The sequence below is a fragment of the Bufo bufo genome, chromosome 1 (genome assembly GCF_905171765.1).
Source record: "Bufo bufo chromosome 1, aBufBuf1.1, whole genome shotgun sequence".
Lineage (NCBI taxonomy): Eukaryota > Metazoa > Chordata > Amphibia > Anura > Bufonidae > Bufo > Bufo bufo.
Window position 1 is genome coordinate 309622420 of NC_053389.1, and position 9003 is coordinate 309631422.

Consider the following 9003-nt stretch of genomic DNA (forward strand, 5'->3'; position numbering starts at 1 on the left):
AAATAAAATATGTACAAATTAAAAATAATAATCTTGATGTTGAGGTGGAGGTCCATATGGAGTAGGAGGTTGAGGAGGCGGTGGACGTAGCGGTGTAGGTGGAAGCGGCGGGGGAGGAGGACGAGGTAGCCAACACTGGTTCTTGGTTTTAATTTTTAATTACATTTTTTTTTTTTTATTAGGGTACACCCCAAAAGAGTGGGAAATATCAAAAATACAACAATGAGCAATTGCGCTGTAGTATAACAATGGCTGGGTATAGCCAGTATACATGTCTATTCTGCACAAGGTATGGACAAGTCCTGTGGGATCCATGCGTGGTTCATTTTAATGAACGTGAGCTTGTCCACATTGGCTGTGGACAGGCGGCTGCGCTTGTCTGTGATAACGCCCCCTGCCGTGCTAAACACACGTTCATATAATACACTGGCTGCAGGGCAGGCCAGCACCTCCAAGGCATAAAGGGCAAGCTCAGGCCATGTGCCCAATTTGGAGACCCAGAAGTTGAAGGGGGCAGACCCATCATTCAGTACGTGTAGGCGTGTGCAAACATTTTGCTCCACCATGTTGCTGAAATGCTGCCTCCTGCTAAGACATTCCATATCAGCTGGTGGTGCTGGTTGTTGTGGCATACTGACAAAGCTTTTCCACATTTCGGCCATGCTAACCCTACCTTCTGAGGTGCTGGTGGTGCCCCAGGTGTGTTGGCGACCTCTTCCTCTTCCTCTGCCTTGTGCTTCCACTGTGCCCCCACTGTCAGGTGGGAATGCCACCAGCAGCACATCTACCAGCATGCACTTGTACTAGCGCATCTTATGATCACACTCCAGTGACGGAATTAAGGACGGTACGTTGTCCTTGTAATGGGGATCCAGCTGCTTGGCCGCCCAGTAATCAGCAGAAGTTAGAATGTGGGCATCTCGGCGGTCATTGCGGAGACACTGCAGCATGTAATCGCTCATGTGTGCCAGGCTGCCCAGAGGCAATAACAAGATGTCCTCTGTGTGAGGTGTATCGTCTGTGTCCTCTGTATCCCCCCAGCCATGCACCAGTGATGGCCATAAGCTGGTTTGGGTGCCACCCTGCTGTGAACACGGTTCCTCCGCCTCAATCTCCTCATCCGCCGCCTCATCATCTTCCAGAACTGAGCCCTGGCTGGAAAATTGTGAACCTGGAGTTTGTGGGTGCAGGAACCCACCCTCGGAGCCACTTGTGAATGACTGGCCGGAAACCCTATGAAATGATCCCTCTTCCTCCTCCTCCACCTGTGCCACATCCTCTTTCATCATCGCCAGAAGCGTTTTTAGAAGGAGGCTCAAAAGTGGTATACTAACGCTGAGAATGGCGTTATCGGCACTGGCCATGTTTGTTGAGTACTCGAAACAGCGCCACAAGGAACACAGGTCTCGCATGGTGGCCCAATCAGGGCGAGAACGTCGAAAGTGCGCACAGACGGCCCGCACTTTCTGCAGCAGCTCTGACATATCAGGGTACTTTTTAAGGAACCTCTGCACCACCAAATTCAGCACATGCGCCAGGCAAGGGAAGTGCGTCAAACCGGCTAGTCCCAGAGCTGCTACGAGATTTCACCCATTATCGCACACCACCAGGCTTGAGGCTCACTGGCACCAAGACTCATCGGTCTGTTGTTCCATGCCTGTCCACAGCTCCTGTGCGGTGTGGGGTTTGTCCCCCAAACAGATACGTTTTAAAACTGCCTGCTGTCGTTTACCCTTGTCTGTGCTGAAGTTGGTGGTGAAGGTGTAACGCTGACCGGATGAGGAGCCAGTAGAGGATGAGGAGGGGGGTACTTCCTCTTCCGCTCCAGTGTTTGGGAGATGGCGAGCTGAACGCTTCCGTGGGACATTTTGGAGATGCTTGGTGACCCATGTGTTGGTGTTGCTGGCAGATCCTCTGTTTGCGGGGTGGCAGGTGCCACTGTCACTCCAGAGGTGGATGAAGAGGCCTAGACTGCAGGAGAAGAGGAAGCAGGAGGAGCCAGAGACCTTTCTTGGTTTTTGAGGTGTCTACTCCACTGCAGCTCGTGATTTGCACTTGGATGCCTGGTCATGCAGGTTGTGCTCCGGTTGAGAACGTTTATGCCTCGCTTCAGTCTCTGATTGCACAGCATGCAAACCACTCGTGTCTTGTCATCAGCACATTGTCTGAAGAACTGCCACGCCAGGAAACTCCTTGGAGCTGGCTTTTAAGTGCTCGGTCACTTGCTGCTGTGGGCAGTAGCAGGCGTACTATCTAGGGGACAGCCGCTCTGCTTTTGCACGCTGCTCCCTCTTCTGCTGTGCTGGTGGCTCTGTGCGACCGCCGCCTCTTCCTCCGAACTACACAGGTCACTCGCATGACCTTGATTCCATGTGGGGTCGAGGACCTCATCGTCCTCCACATCATCTTCCACCCAGTCTTCACCCCTGCCCTCCTTGTCAGTCTGCACACTGCAGAAAGCCACAGCAATTGGCACCTGTGTTTCGTCATCATCCGAGACGTGCTGCGGTGGCCCTCCCATTTACTCATCTTGAAACATAAATGGTTGGGCATCAGTGCACTCAATCTCTTCCACTTCTGGGGCAGGGCTATGTGGATGGCCCTGGGAAACCCTGCTAGCAGAGTCATCAAAAAGCAGAAGAGACTGCTGCATGACTTGGGGCTCAGACTGCTTTGCTGATTTGCAAGGGGGTGAGGTGAAAGACTTATGGACATCGACTGCAGGTGGCAACTCTGATCTTTCAGCAGGAGACTGGGTGGGAGACAATGTGAAGGAATTGGAGGCATTGTCAGCAATCCAATCTACTATCGCCTGTACTTGTTCTTGCCTCACCATTTGTAGAGCCGCATTAGACCTGACCAAATAACGCTGAAGGTTCTGTCTACTCGCACCTGAGGAAGGTGTTTCACTTGTGCGTGTAGCTGGCACAGATCGACCACATCCTCTCCCTGCAACAGGAGCTTCACCAGCAGCACCTTGACCTGGGCCACATCCCTTATTCAACGTTCTCCTCATTCTCCGCAAATTTAGGATCTTGCCCAAAATGGGTGTTTTTTTAATAACAGAAGATAACAGCAGTATCTAACGCGTGTATTTCACACTGACAGGTGCAGCAAAGGCTGCACATTTAGTATTTTGCCCAAAAAGGGTGTTTTTTTAAAAACCCAGAAAATTATTGCAGTATTTCAAGCTTAAATTTCACACTGACAAATGCTGCATAGGCCCCAGATGGAGGGTATTGCCAAAAAGGGGTGCTTTTTTAAACCCTGAAAATTATTGCAGTCTTTCAAGCTTGTATTTTACAATGACAGATGCAGCAAATGCAGCAAAGTTAGGATTTTGCCCAAAATGGGTGTTTTTTTTAAATAACAGAATATGACAGCAGTATCTAACGCTTGTATTTCACACTGACAGATGCAGTAAGGGCTGTAAAATTTAGTATTTTGCACAAAAAGGGTGTTTTTTAAAAACCCAGAAAATGATTGCAGTATTTCAAGCTTAAATTTCACACTGACAAATGCTGCAAAGGCCCCAGATGGAGGGTATTGCCAAAAAGGGGTGTTTTTTTAAACCCAGAAAATTATTTCAGTCTTTCAAGCTTGTATTTAACAATGACAGATGCAGTAAACGCCGCAAAATTAGTATTTTGACCAAAATGAGTGTTTTTTTTTAATAACAGAATATGACAGTAGTTTCTAACGCTTGTATTTCACACTGACAGATGCAGCAAGGGCTGTAAAATTTTGTATTTTGCCCAAAATGGGTGCTTTTTTAAACCCAGCAATTTATTGCAGTATTTCAAGCTTGTATTTAAGGCTACTTTCACACCTGCATTGAGTGCGGATCCGTCTTGTATCTGCACAGACGGATCCGCACCGATAATGCAAATGCTTGTATCCGTTCAGAACAGATCCGTTTGCATTACCATGAACAAAAAATAAATAAAATGATAATGCAAACTGATCCGTTTGGACTTACACTGAAAGTCAATGGGAGGCGGATCCATTTTCAATTGCACCATATTGTGTCAGTGAAAACGGATCCGTCCCCATTGACTTACATTGTAAGTCAGGACGGATCCGTTTGGCTCTGCATCGTCAGGCGGACATCAAAACGCTGCAAGCAGCGTTTTGGTGTCCGTCTCCAAAGCGGAATGGAGGCTGAACGAGGCAAACTGATGCATTCTGAACGGATCCTTATCCATTCAGAATGCATTGGGGCTGAAACGGATCTCACAAGCGGACCCAGAAACTCCAGTGTGAAAGTAGCCTAACAATGACAAATGCTGCAAAGGCCACAGATGTAGGGTCTTGCCAAAAATAATATAACAAAACAATAACAAACATAGGGTGCACTCTGCAGTCTCACTAATTCTCAAACTGATTTTAAAATTGAGAGATTAGTCAACATGTCCTACGGTGTAGAACATGTCTTAAGCCCGGACACCACGACAAGGTTTCTCAAGTAGCCCGGGACCCTACACTCTCCTACCTGAGCCATATGGGCAATACCAGGAGCCAGTGGGCAAATTACAGGAGCATAGGGCCGACTCGCAAACAACTCACCAGTTACCTCCAGCATGTGGCCATGCTTGCAATGGGAGGAGGGAGGAGTCTGTGAGTCCCACTCAAGACTTGCTGATATGTCCCAGGCCTCACAGGTGCACCTTAATGTGACCTGTAGATGGAAAACAGGCACATTTAAATAGGAGTTTATACACCTCCAGGAATCTATATATACAAACTAAGAAGACAGGTTGGCATCAGCAGGAGCTGCTCAAACCCACATGCAGTTGTGCATATATATAGGGGAGCAAATCCTGCACTTGTGGCCCGTTGCTAATGGCAATCCCCAGCAAAATGCATACAATGGAGGATGCCCGCGGCGAACCACAAGTACCACAATAGACATCCTACCTTGTGTAGGATGTCTATTGTGGTACTTGTGGTTCGCCGCGGGCATCCTCCATTGTATGCATTTTGCTGGGGATTGCCATTAGCAACGGGCCACAAGTGCAGGATTTGCTCCCCTATATATATGCACAACTGCATGTGGGTTTGAGCAGCTCCTGCTGATGCCAACCTGTCTTCTTAGTTTGTATATATATCTTGCCAAAAATAGATGATTTTTTTTAAACCCAGAATATAATTGCAGTATTTCAAGCTTCTATTTGACTGTCACAAATGCACATATGCTGTGCTGGTGCACTGAACTTGCATAAAATGGCCGCCGCAGCCCACCGAACTAACAGACAGATAAAAGTTATATTTCTGTGTCACTGGGCTAAGGGCAGGGTAAAAAGATTGTGCACTGCACCCACAAAACCAAATCTAGGTAGATCGCTGAGTTAACAAGCACTTCTGATTAAAGATTCTTTCCTATTCTCTCCCTCACAGCAGCAGCATCCTATCCCTACAGTTATCAGAGCAGAGTGACGTGCAGCGCTACGTGACTCCAGCTTATATAGAGGCTGGGTCACATGCTGCACTGGCCAATTACAGCCATGCCATTAGTAGGCATGGCTGTGATGGCTTCTAAGGGCACACAAGTTAAACGCTTGTTGATTGGCTGCTCTGCAGCATTAACTCGCCGAACACCAAACCCGAACCGGAACTTTTACTGAAAAGTTCGGGTCCGGGGCCAAAAATCCTAAAGTTCGGTACAAAACCGAACTGTACAGTTCGGGTTCGCTCAACCCTACTAGGAAGCCAAACTCGATTTGTGGCCGCAACTGGCCGAGTTTGCCCTTGACAATCTTTCCTGCCAGGCCAGTAGTGCGGCATCAGAGCGGGTGTTTAGTGCGGCGGGGGCTATAGTTACCCCAAGCAGAATTAGCCTGTTTATCGAAAATGTGGAAAAACTGACCTTTGTAAAGATGAATCAGGCATGGATCAGCCAGGATTTCCACACACCAGTGCCTGATGCATTAGTCTAGATTATCCATGGTGCCACACCTAAACTTTGTCAAAAGAGACCTGTTTCTTCTGGCTACCTGCTACAGCTACTATTCTTATGTTGCCACCCACCTTATGCCACACACCGGCTGCCAGATGCTACTACTGCCACCCACCATCTTCAGCTGATACTGGTATTTCCCTCCGAAGCATGAAGAGACCACAGAGTGGTGAGGTGGCAGCATGTGGTCTCCTCATGCTGCCGACTGAACACTCTGTGGTCTCCTCATGCTGCTGCAACCTCAACAGTCTATCACTGAGCTACTCTGTGGTTTCCTCATGCTACAGCTACCTCAACATTCTGTCACTGGGCCACTCTGTGGTCTCATTATGCTGCTGCTATCATCTCAACGCTCTGTCATTGGGCCACTCTGTGGTCTCTTTTTGCTGCTGCTACTTTACCACCCTGTGGTCTCCTCATGCTGCTTCCACCTCACAACTCTGTCACTGGGCCACTCTGTGGTCTCTTCATGCTGCTGCCACATCACAAATTTGTGGTCTCCTCATGCTGCTGCCACCTCACCACTCTGTGGTCTCCTCATGCTGCTACCACCTCAACACTCTGTCACTGGGCCACTCTATGATCTACTCTTGCTGCTGCCGCCTCAACACTCTGTCACTGGGCCATTCTGTGGTCTCCTCATGCTGTTGCTCAACACTCGGTCACTGGGCCACTATGTGGTCTCCTCATGCTGCTGCCACCTCACCAATTTGTAGTCTCCTCATGATGCTGCCACCTCACCACTCTGTGGTCTCCTCATGCTGCTGCCACCTCAACAGGCTGTCACTGGGCCACTCAGTGGTCTCCTCATGCTTCTGCTACCTCACCACTCTGTGGTTTCTTCATGCTGCTTCCACCTCACCACTCTGTGGTCTCCTCATGCTGCTGCCACCTCAACACTCTGTGGTCTGTTCATGCTACTCCAACCTCAACAGGCTGTTACTGGGCCACTCTGTGATCTCCTCATGCTGCTACCACCTCAAGAATCTGTCACTTGGCCACTCTGTGGTCTCCTCATGCTGCTGCTACCTCATAACTCTGTTACTGGGTCACTCTGTGGTCTTCTCATGCTGATACCACCTCACCACTCTGTCACTGGGCCTCTCTGTGGTCTCCTCATACTGCTGCCACCTCACCACTCTGTCACTGGGCCATTGTGTGACCTCATGTTGCTGCTACCTCGCCCCTCTGTGGTCTCCTCATGCAGCTGCCACCTCATGAGATTCCCAACCTTACCACTCTGTGACTGAGCCACTGTGTTGACTCCTCATGCTGTTGCCACCTCACCACTCGGTCATGGGGGCACTACTTGTTTCAGCGTGTAACAGAACAGGTTCTGTGGAAATCTATGTGGAATAAGCTGACAACTGATAAGCTGAGTGTAAAAGGAGTGCCCTTCTTCTTGATGCTAACACTGACCTGTAAGGCTGAGTTCACACTTGAGTTATTTGGTCAGTTTTAGCCCCATAACTGACCAAATAAGTAAAGTGTGCAGTGATTCTAACAGTAACGCCTATAATCTGTGTGTCATACTGACTCACAGTACTGTTTCACTAGCACAGCGGGCTCCCTATGCATGTTTCTGCAATTCACAGTGTTCTAAACTATTATGCAGGCTCTCAGCAGCCAGGAAATAGCAGTTTTTTTTATGCAATTCATCACAAATACATTTGGATCAAATCAAATCTTTTTGGGAAATTCGACAAACTGACCAAATAGAATTTTTGAGAAATTCGCTCATCTCTAATTAGTTCCTGTAAGTGCCTTGTGTTAACTTTGTCTGCATGATAAATGCCATTTGCTGATGTGAGACAACCTCTTTGAGTGATTACAGAGGTTTTCCTAAATTAAAATATTTATGGATTAATCTTAGCATAGACCATCAATATCAGATCAGATGGGATCCAACTCCCAGCACCCACACCAATAACCTGAATAAAGAGGCCACTTTGCTCCGATGTCATCTTTATTGTGATCAGGCAAGGCTGCATATGTTTGGTGCCTGGTATTATCAAATGTATGGAGCAATTATCGGGTAAACAATGAAGGTGATATAGTAGTCAGTCCCCTAATTAGTTGGACCCCACAAATCTGATATTGATCAATACTGTCATTCTGGAAATGTCCTATTAAGAGGTTGCCTGAAAGAAGAAAAAAAATGATCTATATCTACTGGCCATGTCAGGTATTGCCAGGCTTGGACTGCCCTACAGGTGGGCCCCTTGCCTGTCTGCCTATACTAGTCAGCGGCAACCCCAGTTGCGTGCTGACAAGAGCTGTTGTAATAAACAGCGGAACATTTACCATAGGCAGAGTGTGTATGTAGCAAGCAGCGATATGATCTGGACTGTCATCCAGCCTCTTGTCCTCTTGTATAGCTAGCACAGTGATGCGGGGCCCATCTTCCTCAACTGGTGGCCCTGCCTCCTGACCTCTGCTCTCGCTACGTGCATCCATCATCCAGCTGACACTGCACCCAGAGAGGGAGCTATCCTGCCTTCTGCCCGTGTTCCAGAGATTGAGCAGAGAATTTGATGACAGGGCAGGAGAAGAGAAGCAGGAGGTTAAAATAAGGCTACAAAAATGTGTCCAGCCAGGTCAGTCCCCAAGTCCCTAAAGTAATGGAAGATAAGGTATTTATAGATTTTTTTTAAATGTTCATGTTTTTACTGTTCCCCTCTTTGAAAATTACAACTCCGAGCATACCCTTTCAGATGCAGACCTTCAGGACCTGCTGAGAGTTGTAGTTTTCCTCACTGCAAATTGCCATACTCCTAGGCCTATTCACACCATGTATACCATGATAGAAGCAGCTGACTGTGGCTCCTGCTGCTATATACGCTGCCTTGAATGGGGCTAAGCCATGAGAGGACACTGCATCAAAATTGGATATGTCTCTTCTTGGGACAATTGAGGGTTTAACCCCTTCGGGACAGGGACATTTTCAATTTTTTCATTTTTTTTTACTCCCAGCCCTCCCAGAGCTATGACTTTTTTTTACATCTTTAATTCACATAGCTGTATGATGGCTTGTTTTTTGCAGGACA